Here is an 11,671-nt window from a genome sequence, read left to right as displayed (position 1 = left end):
TGTCATTAAGATCTTACCTCAACCCAGTCAGTCCCCTTTTGGCTTAGCTTTGCTTTCACAACCTAGTGAAGATGTGATCTTCCAAAAATTACCAAATATTTTTGAGATTCAGTGTAACAATAATTTTATCTTTTAATTCCAAGTAGTATTCCACTATATAAATATCCCACAATACGCTTATTTACTCACTTTGTTGATAGAAATTTGGATCATTTCCAGTTAGGTCTATGAGGAACAAAACTGCTATAAACATTTGTATATAGGTACTTTGTGGACATGTTTTTCATTTCTCTTGCAATACTCCCACTCAGAAAAGAAGGCTATTTGGAAAGTCTCATGTTACAGCACATTCTTAATTATTTTATTCTGAACTACCAAGCACTTCAGGTGGTGAAAGATTAATTAGCTTTAAATGATATCAAACAAGTAATAATATTTAGATATGCAACAGCTATTCCTGATGGAAATGGTGAGAGAGATGGGAAGTGGAGAGAAACTTATATAATTAGTAATTTGTCCTAAAAATATGACTTCACAATTTTCTCTGTTGTATGACAGAATAAACAAGCATTTTCAATACAGTTTGAAAAGCAATAGAGCTCCATATGAATATCTCCTGAAAAATGAATAATATGGTATATTCATACAATGCAATATTTTTTTAAGATTTTTTATTTATTTATTTGACAGAGAGAGATCACAAGTAGGCAGAGAGTCAGGCAGAGAGAGAGGAGGAAGCAGGCCCCCTGCTGAGCAGAGAGCCTGATGCGGGACTCGATCCCAGGACCCTGAGATCATGACCTGAGCTGAAGGCAGCGGCTTAACCCACTGAGCCACCCAGGCGCCCTCATACAATGCAATATTAAACAGGATGTGAATAAGCTACAGCTACATGCAACAACATAGACAATTTTTTTGTTTTGAAGACTTCAACTTCTTATTGAACAGGTTACAGAAGAGGTTTAGTCAAAAAGACCAAAACACATGTTGACATCAGTCTCCTCTGAGTCTTCTTTTTTGCTTCCACTTTTTTCTCTTCAGTGGGGGCAGACCTGGTGGAGGGAGCAGGACCCCCTGCTGGTGCAGCAACAACTGCTGGGGTGAGTCCCCAAGCCCCTACATTACAGATGGGGCTCCTGATGTTGACATTGGCCATGGCTTTTGCAAACAAGCTTGTTTGCAAGGCCAGCAAGGTTCAACATTTATATCTGAGGCTATAATGAGGGTATTGATCTTATCCTTTGTGACCATAACCTCATCATCATGTAGGATGAGGGTTAAATGGATGCAAGCAAGTTACAAGAGGGAGGCCATAGTGTGGGCAAAGGCTGAACGAGCACTGCCAAGTGTGGGGCTAGTCACCAGATCAGGAGAGGGCCTCACTCCAATGTGGCCTTAGCTTCCTTGGAAGGACTAAGCACCTTAGGAGCAGCTGAAAAAAAACAACATGGATAAAGTTTATAAGGAAAATCATCTTATATTTCAGGTTAATCTTATATTTAGTCATCAATGGTATGTATGTTCTCCACTTTTCATTAAAAGAGTGACACATCCATAGGCCCTAACTAAGGAGTAGCCCTGTACAGTCATGTTATAGCATGTCAGCTCTCCCACCCCCCACCCATCACACACTTATTTGGGGAAGAGATATATGTCTCACCCAAGAGCAGCCAATCCATAATTAAAATTAATACATGCAATCCATGATCACTAAAATTAAAACAAACACATGCAATCTGTGCTCAGTGGATTCCATGCTCATTACAAATGCCAGAGGTAATAACAAATTCTGTCTATGAGAGCTTCTTAGTGAGGTATATCTAAATGGGCCCTGAACAAAAAAGAAACATATACAAATACGACTGAGACTGAAAATGAAACTTACTGACTCATATCACTAAACTAGACAAAGAGAAACAAAGTATACTTTGGTATAAGGTATATAACAGGATTAAATATAACAAGCCTAACCCTGTATGAATTTAATAACAGAACATCAAAAACTGATAAAACTGAATGGAGAAGTAAGTAAATCTACAATTATAGTAGAGATATCAATATCCCTCTCAATCGCTGATAGAACAATTGGTGATGGTAGCTAAAATTAGAAAACAGAAGAATGAAACTCGACCATTCTCTCACACCATACACAAAGTTAAACTCAAAATGGATGAAAGACCTCAATGTGAGACAGGAATCCATCAAAATTCTAGAGGAGAATATAGATAGTAACCTCCTCAATATTGACCACAGCAACTTCTTTCAAGACACGTCTCCAAAGGCAAGAGAAACAAAAGCGAAAATGAATTTTGGGGGCTTCATCAAGATAAAAAGCTTCTGAACAGCAAAGGAAACAGTCAACAAAACAAAAAGGCAACCCATGGAATTGGAGAAGATATTTGTAAATGACACTACAGACAAGGGGCTGATAAAAAGATCTATAAAGAACTTCTCAAACTCAACATCCAAAAACCAAATAATCAAGTCAAAAAATGGGCAGGGGCACCTGGGTGGCTCAGTGGGTTAAGCCTCTGCCTTCGGCTCAGGTCATGATCTCAGGGTCCTGGGGTGGAGCCCCACATCAGGCTCTCTGCTTGGCAGGGAGCTTGCTTCCGCCCTCTATCTGCCTACCTCTCTGGCTGCTTGTGACCTCTCTCTCTCTCTCTCTGTATGTGTGTGTGTGTCCAATAAACAAATAAATAAAATATTTAATTTTAAAAAATAGCTATTTAATTGGAAAAAAAAAAGGGCAGAAGACATGAACAGACATGTCATCAGAAAGGATGAATACCTACCATTTACATCAACACGGATGGAACTGGAGGGGATTATGCTAAGTGAAATAAGTCAAGCAGAGAAAGACAATTATCATATTATTTCACTTATTTGAGGAACATAAGGAATAGCATGGAGGACATTAGGAGAAGGAAGGAGAAAATGAAGAGGGGATATCAAAGGGGGAGATGAACCATGAGAGACTATGGACTCCAGGAAACAATCTGAGGGTTTTAGAAGGTTGGGGTGAGGGGATGGGTTAGCCCAGTGATATGTTTAAGGAGGGCACATATTGCTTGGAGCACTGGATGTTATACGCAAAAAATGAATCATGGAACACTACATCAAAAACTAATGATGTACTGTATGGTGACTAACATAACATAATAAAAAAATAAATAAAACAAATAAAAACCATGATACAAAGGACCCCACCTTCCACCAGTGATGAGGCTTTTACACCCAGCCAATAGGCTGGTGATCTAGTTCCAAAATCCTTTTTTAGAGTCTGTTTCCTAGGAATATTCTCAATATTTACTATCTTAGCCATATTCCCCAGAAACCAGATCTGAGACAGGGATTCCTATTGCAAGAGCCCACCTGTAATGAGAGTGAGAGAAGCAGGGTCAGGCAGGTCAGGTCAGGTCAGGTCAGGTCATCACTGAAGTGATCCAGTTTTGACAGAGGCCTCTGTTGATCCCATGCAAAGCTAGAAGACCCTTAAGAGTTGTCTCAAATTGAGGCCGTTGTAGCTCCCACATCATATAGGCATTGGTAGAGAGGTGCCTCCAAGGATTATGTGACCTTAGGCAAGACAGCTCCTTCAGCTGTCTTAGAGAGCAATTCTTAGGCAGGGCCTTTCTGTGAGCCAGTGAGATAGGAGCCTCAGTCCTGAAAGGGGATGTGGACAGGGCAGCACCATATTCACTGCAAAAGATCAGAACCTTAGTGTTTTTACATTTAAGATGTCTATTAGATCCAGCTGGAGATGTCAAGTAGCCTGGAACTCAAGAGAAAGGTGTAGGCCCGAGACAAATTTGTAGTCCACAGCATTTAGGTGACATTCTAAAACCATAAAACTAGGTGAGATGACCAGGGAAATTAGAAAAGAAGTAGTTCAAAACCTGGACCTTGGAGCACTTCCAGATGAAGAGGTCTGGAGGAAGTGGAGGAACCAGCCAACGTAATAGAGAAGGAGCAGCCAGTGAAGGAGGAAGAAAGCTAAAATTGTGTTACCAGGAGGCCAAGCACAGAAGGTGAGAAAGAAAGAACCAATGATGTCAAATGCTGTAGATAGGTCAGGGGAGAGGAATAAGATGTGTCCATTGGATCTAGCCATCTGGCAGCCACTGGTGATCTTGACAAGAGCAGTTTGAGTGGCAGAGTGGAGGTGAAAGCCTGACTGGAATCAGTTTATGAGAGAATGGGAAGAGAGGAACTAGGTGCATTAACAATGAGCTGACGGAGGCATTTGCTATAAAGAGAAGCAAAGAAATGTGGTGCAGCTGAAATGTGCATGGGGTTAAGAAAGGCAAGGGTGAAAGAAATAAAGTTTTTCAAAGATAAATGACAGAACGCATATGATGAAAATGACTGGTCACACAGGACAATTGATAATGTGGGAGGAAGAGGGGGTGATACTGAGTGGTGGCCTTGAGTAGATGGTGTAGTGTGGGATCTGGTACACAGATGGGAGAGCTGGTCTAGTTAGGAGTGTAGGTCTTTCAACCGGGGGAATAGTAGGGACCAACTCCCAATAGTACCAACTCCCATGTATGGTAGGAGTACTGTGGAAGTTCCTTTGATTATTCCAATTTTCTCTGTGACACAGGAAGTACTACGATTGGCTGAGAGTGGGGGCTGGGGAGATGCTGGGGAAGAGTAAATGGAAGAGAGATATAGTTTGATAGTTGGGCAGCATCAATGCCCGCTTGAGGTCTGTGGTCATTAATTTAAAGGGATAAGTGATGAGCATGACTATTTCCTCATCACAGCTATTCATCCATGTAGTGGGGATAAAACCAGTGCCCCCCTCTTTGGGTTGCTAGAATGATTTAAGGAGTCAGCATTTTAAATATACAGTATCACTTAAGTGTTCTTATGATCCTGTAGAGTACATTGTTATCTTGGGTACATATCTAAATTTGATCACAAATGTGTTAACTCATAGAAACTCAAGGTTAAAAACCATTGAGCCCAACCACTTAACTGATACTTGAATTGTATCCACATTGCCTTTCAGCCTTTGTCTGAGCCACTCAGGGCCGGCACATGTGCTATGAAGTCATTTCATCTTTGGACATCTGGACAAATACGGAAATCTGCTCTATAGTAACCTTCACCAAAATCTACTCACTTAGGCCACCCTGAAGAGAGTATCCCTGTGCACGTGACTCTCCCTTCTATAAATGAGTAGCCCTGTACACACAGTCAGTCTGGACACTCAGTATGTTCCCAACCTTTCCTTCCTTAGAGGAATCATGAACATTTGCAGAAGAAAAGACTTCTGTTTTTTAATTCTTCTCACCTCCTGGAGCCACATTCCCGTCAAAGCTTCAGATTTGGTTACCTTGCTTACCTCCTCAGTGAGAAGTGTGTGATCTGCTTCTGCCTAGTCTAGAACAATTCTTCATTACTGTGTTCTGGAGAATTTCATAAGATCTCAGTGATTATTCCATGAAAAATAGTTTTATGTAGTCAAATAGTTTTGGAAAACTGCAGACAAAATTAAACAGTTTTCTCATGTAAAAGTATACTGACATGTACTATAAATTCCCAAAGGGGAGCTGTAATGAATTTTCTAAATGTATAGGTTAACAAATGCATTTTGTTGTGGTTGCTTCTTTTCTGGGACTAGCATCCCATAGAACAATCTTTGGGAAGTCTCGTCCAGGGAATTCATCTCAAACTTAACTATTATGTGACATATAAAATATTGACTTAGATGACTTTATTATAAAATTACATAAATATGTACAATCATAAAATTAGGGTAAACTCCACTCCTTATGCATACAGCTCTCATATAAATAACTATAAAACCAAAATCAATTTACAAATTAAATATAAGCAAACCCACTAAAATTCAAATTGACTGCATTAAGTTAATGTGACATGTAGTATGGTTTTGTTTAAGCAAAATCGCCGATGCGGGGCTTTTTGGTAAAAACATAACATCTTATTATTAACTTGGTTTTTCTGACTTTGTCCACAATAGACTTGCATTTGAATCATCATATCATTGCTGATAAATTTCTTTATTTTTAATGGAGCCCATTTAACCACAGGTTTATTTTTGAATGGGTCAGTCAATGTAGAAGTGCAGCCCTCCCAAATAAAAAACTGTAATTAAAAAAATTCTTTTAAGCAAATTAGTTATCGCATATTGACTTATCTTCTGCCATTGAACTGTAGTAAGTTAGTATGAGCAAAGCATACAAGGAAAACACTTAAAATATGAATACTATACAAATGCTATACTCACTGACATGTGCAGATTCTTTCAAGTTTGACCTTTCTATTTTTCTCTGTCACATGGTAGTGAAGAAAATTTTCCCAGTACTTTTACTTTCTGAACTAGCAGAAACCTTCATTTATAGATGGTTTGGAAGTATTATTTGACCTTCACTTGGCAGGAACATGATCACAAACAGACACAAACCCAGGCACCAAAATCAGAAGGCTATATTCATCTTTTCTGTCTCAGTCAGCTAAGCATCTGCCTTGGGCTCAGGTCATAATCACAGGGTCCTGTGATCAAGTCCCACATTGGGCTCTCTGCTCAGCAGAGTGTCCACTTCTCCCTCTCCCTCTGCCTGCTGCTCCCTGTGCTTGTGCTCTCTCTCTCCCTATCAAATAAAAAATAAAATCTTTGACAAAGAGAGAGAGAGAATCATCCATAATTCAGAATATGCTTGTGTTCATTTTTAGAGATTATTATAAAAGTAGAACAGATGAAGGGAAAATAGAGATTAGGAACTGCTAAAAATGCCTGCATTGCTCTTTACAGAGAGAGTTGGTCCACAGCCTCTCTTCTCAACAGAGGGATGAAGAGAAACCGCTTGGCCAGGGTCCCCAGTTCCTGCTTTTTTCCCTTATGGTTCCTTCCCCTCCCTGCAAACAATAGAAAGGAGCAATGAGGTGTGTTTTGACATTCATTCACACCAATGTGCTACCTCTATTGGCAGTTTTACATTTTAATCCATTATTTATTTATTTAAGTATTAATCCATCATTGTGGAAGGAAAGACTTTCCCTATCGCTAAAGGAAGTTCAAATTCAGACTCCCTGGACTGGAGGACGAGACAGGGTTTGGGGATGGAGAGGATACATAGGATTCTGTGCTTGGAATTTAAACTATATTTAGGAATAAAATTGAACAGAATATAAATCTAATCTGAAATCTAACTTGCACTTGCAGGTTTAGGCAGGTGACCCGGAGAAAGCCACTCCTGCAGACACTCTCATGTTCCTTCTTCCCAGTGTCCTCCTCTGTCTCTTGCTCTGGACATCAGCTGTCTCTGGCTTGGGTTTCTCTTCCTGTCTGCCTCTCCTCTTTCTGAAGCCTGTCAGTCGCCTCTGTCCCATCTCACCAACCTCTTCACCCAGGGAAGGAAAACATGCTCTAGGACCCCTCTGCTGTGGGACTGGGAGGCACTGCGTTGACATGAAAAGTACACGAAGGGAAACTCACCTCCAGAAGGTCAAGGGCTGAGAAGTAAGATGCATGCCCTTTGTCTTTCATGGTGTGGGCAGTAATAAAGATACTAAGATGCTAAAGACTGAAAACACAGAATCTGGTCTCCAGGTGCACACTGATGCTCTTTACCACTAAGAATGCTGGGCGGTGGGGCACCTGGTGCTCAGTTGAGCATGTGCCTTTAGCTCAAGTCATGATCCTAGGATCCTGGGATGGAGCCCCATATTGGGCTCCCTGCTCAGTGGGGAGCCTGCTTCTCTCTCCCTCTGCCCCTTCCCCTGCTTGTGCTCTCTCTCTCTCAAGTAAATAAAATCTTTAAAAAAAAAAAAAAAAAAGGAATGGTGAGCTGTGCTGAACATCTAAGTGAAAATATGTCTTGAAGATTCTCTCTGGCTAGTAATCTCACTCATTTAACTGGAATTTCTGGTCTGAAGAGCTCTACATGGCCAATATTCCACTAAAGTCAGACATGGCAGGTTTCTTGCCTTTTCTTGAAGAGGAGAAAAAGGCAAAAGAAGAAGGTGACCATAAACTGGGGTCAAGAGCGTGCACCTCATACATTTCACACAAGGCATGCTCTTAACTTCTTTCTGTACAACGTTCATTGTTTTCCCTTCCCTTTTATTTTTTAATTTTTTCCCTCATGCTATCAACAAATATTTATTAAGCCTTTTTGTTGTCATAGGCTCTTTGCTTTGTGTTTCAGAGTTCAAAGGTGAAAAGTCTCGTCCTTCTCCTTGAGGGACTTTCAGTCTAGAGGAGGAAACAAACAAATAAAAAACTGAACAGCAAGACAGCAAATAATTACACTATGTGACCATTCCTTTATTTGCTCCAGGCCTGTGCAGCCATCCACATTCCTGTTATCTCCACAAAGCAAGACCCCCCTCCTCCTCCCCGTCTGCCAAGATTCTACAGTCCTTGCCTAGTATCTTGCAGAGAAGGACACTTAGTGTATACGTTTGTGATAATGAAGATATAGACCTTTATGTAAGGACAACAGATCCATCTATGGGTTGCAAGCTCTCTGCGCAGGGGTGGTATCTAACTGTCCACTTCGCACAACACGAGGTTACTGGGAAGGAAGCGCAGTAACACTCCCCTGCTGCCACCTGGTGCTTTACACCAGCAGTAGATAAGGCAACTGAAAATCATCTACCATGCTCAACCCTAATATGAAATCCCTGCCCTCCCCCACAACACATATGCAGGCACACATACACACGTCCCCTCATTGCTTCCAACTCTGCCAGCCCAGAACTGGAAAAGGGTGTTCAGTTAAGACTGGCATGGAGAAAGGTGCCATGACTGGAAAATGTTTTTCCTCTGGATGACCAAAGCTCATGCTGGGATGAAGAACCCAACTCTGTAGAGTTGGGAGTTAGTGAAGTAAGCGGTGCCCACCAGCTTATCGGTCAGCTCCTCACCAAATATTTTTGAACACCAATTTTGTGACAGGCACAAGGGAAGGCTCTGGGGAATCACTGGTGAGCAAGATGAATGCATTCTCTGACCTAAAGGGGCTTACACTGGAGTGTGGAGAGTCCTGTAAATTTTTTTTTTTTAAGATTTTGTTCATTTATTTGAAAGAGAGCGAGAGAGCACAAGCAGGGGGAGGGACAAAGGAAGAGGGAGACGCAGGCTCCCCACCGAGCAGGGAGCCCCATGTGGGGCTCAATCCCAGGACCCTGGGATCATGACCTGAGCTGAAGGCAGACACTTAAACCGACTGAGCCACCCAGATGCTATGAGTCCTGTTAACTCTTAACAAATAAATAAAATCATACTAGGCATGTGTAAGGACTAGAAAGAACACTAAATATGGGGATGTGACTGAGGGGCTGCCTCAGTGAAGTGGCCAGGGATGTCTGCTCAGAGGAGATCACATTTGAGATGAAGAGGTGACACTGAGGATGGGGAGAGGGGTATACCAAGATCTAGGGGAAGAGACTCTGAGGCAGAGAGGCCCACACAGGCCCTGAGAAGAGAAAGACTGTGATATCTTAAGGACAGAGGAAGGCCAGAATGGCCAAAGCATCATGAGATGAGTGATGGACATGTGGAGGAAGGGGAGGCTGGTGAGAGTGGCAGGGTTGGATGGGCAGATGCTTGGGAAACAGCAAAATAAGGCCTTTAGATTGGATTCTATGCGCAAAGGCAAAACTGCTAGATGGATTTAGGCAAGGGGGTGCTCTGCTCTGCTTTTAGGAATGATTGTGGTGGAGGATGGATTCCAGGAAAAGTATGGAAGTCTCAATGGTTGTGGCTATAACCTAGGTAGAGAGAGGATGAGGTGTTCTAGCAGCCAGTGGAGATAGGAGAAGTGTCAGCTTTGAGCTATATTTTAGAGGTAAAGCCAAAGCATTTATTGAAAGTCTAGATGCTGGGGTGTCAGTGAAAGAAAGGGCTTTCAGAGTGCTCGGGTAGAGGGTGGTACCATTGACTAAGGTGAAGAAGGCTGAGATGTGACAATATATTTGCGAATGGGGAATCAGTAGTTCTGTTGGACCATGCTACATTTGAAATATCTGTTAGACTTCCAAATGGAATAGACAGGTGGGGCTAAGTCTGGATCTCAGGCAAAAGGTGCAATGGAGAAGTGGGCATCTTCCCCATGCAGATGGTACACGTGGCCATGTTTGCTACCCGTACTCTGCTTATAGCTTCAAATAATATCCTTACCCAACATCTGCAATCCCAGCTCTCAGAAGAGCGTGTTTCCCTTGGCAAGAATAGCAAAGGGAAAGATTGGATGGGATGGTAAAAATCAACCATTCTAAAGAAGCAGCCACTCCAGTAATGAGCATAAGATGTCAGACTTTGCAAAGGTTCTACCTCCGAACTCCTGATTTTGTTGGTGAGGAGTTCTGTGTGCAGAGAGGTGAAATGACCAGTGACGTCACAGAGCTGGTGCACACACAGCAGAGCCAAACCTTGAACCTACGTGTGCTGGCAACCGGCACTCCCTCTGACGCCAAGAGGGCCGGATGGTGCAGAGCTGGGGGGTGCAAACAAGGCAGGTGTATGTGCACCCCACAGACGGATTTAAAATGAAATTTTTAATCTGTATGTGCGGTTTTTATTCTTTATCCTTCAAGAGTGAGTGAGAGTTCCAGATCTAGCATAGAACAAACAGGACCAAAAGTTTTAAAAATAGCAAGCTCTAGAAACCAGTCTCTTCATCTCTGTCTCTAGGGCCTCTCTGAGCCCCATCATCTGTCTTGGTCATCAGCGAAGGCCTTAGGACACAGAGCTCCCAGACGCCCTGGGAGTCCGCATCTGCCCTTTGTGAATATGGCAACGGGAAAGCAAGGCGCCACTCGGTGTCCCGCAAAGCACCACTAGAGGGCTGCAGAGACTAGCTGTGACAGGTACAGCAGGCCGGCCACCAAGACCAAGACGGGAGAACCAGCCGTCATTACCTCATGGCCCAACGCTCCCTCCTTTGAGGCGAGGGAGGAAATTGGAGCCTCAGAAAGGTGAAGGCCATGGACTGGAGAGTGACAATCACAAGTCTATCACAGGTCCTCTGGTTCAAAATTTGGTGTGAGGGTTTTGGATCCAAGAATCCCCGGTTTTGTGTGTCCCATTTTGTGTCATTGGTCAAATGGCACAGCTTGTCTGAACATCTGTGCCCTGGTCTGTACAATGGGCACTAGTGTTTCTGCCATGCCATGCATCATGTTACGTCGGTAAGCTGGTGGGCGGACAGGCCTGCCACTTAGGAAACATTTGCCAAATGCCCAGGCCTTCCTCTCTTCCTGACAAGGCGCTGGGTCTTCTCTGAGCTAGCTCATCCTCACAAAGCAGCTTTAAGTCATCACCCCCAGAGGATCCCATCTGGTTGCAATTCTCTGCCTCAGAGTAAAGGATGGAAACAGTACTATAGAGCACTTAAAGAAACATAACAAAGAAAACCATAGGATGTATATGTGTTATATATCTTTTTAATTTAACAAAGTGGCTGGAAAAGAGTGTGTCTTCCTTCTCGGTGTCCTAGGATTTGGATCCCAGGATCTTTTCACCCATCCCCAATCAGTGGGTATGTGTGGAGCTCCTTCAATGGACAAAGGAGTGTGGGGGATTTAGAACACCAGGGAGCCCTGTCCCCAATGGCAACCACCATTCTGCTCCAGACATTGCTTGTATCACCTTATTTACCTTAGCTCGTTTCTTCTCCCAGCCATCCTCCAGATC

At 42.7% G+C, this 11,671-nt stretch overlaps 1 pseudogene; it reads right to left on the bottom strand.

Annotated features, from left to right (window-relative positions):
- Positions 1-962: 962 nt before the first annotated feature.
- Positions 963-1,314, bottom strand: LOC101677397 (annotated as a pseudogene).
- Between the last annotated feature and the right edge of the window lie 10,357 nt (positions 1,315-11,671).

This window comes from Mustela putorius, unplaced genomic scaffold (genome assembly GCF_011764305.1).
Source record: "Mustela putorius furo isolate JIRA1106 unplaced genomic scaffold, ASM1176430v1.1 tig00000585_pilon_pilon_pilon, whole genome shotgun sequence".
In the NCBI taxonomy this organism is placed as follows: domain Eukaryota; kingdom Metazoa; phylum Chordata; class Mammalia; order Carnivora; family Mustelidae; genus Mustela; species Mustela putorius.
Note: the sequence above shows the minus strand (reverse complement) of the source record. Positions and strands in the feature narration are given on the sequence as shown.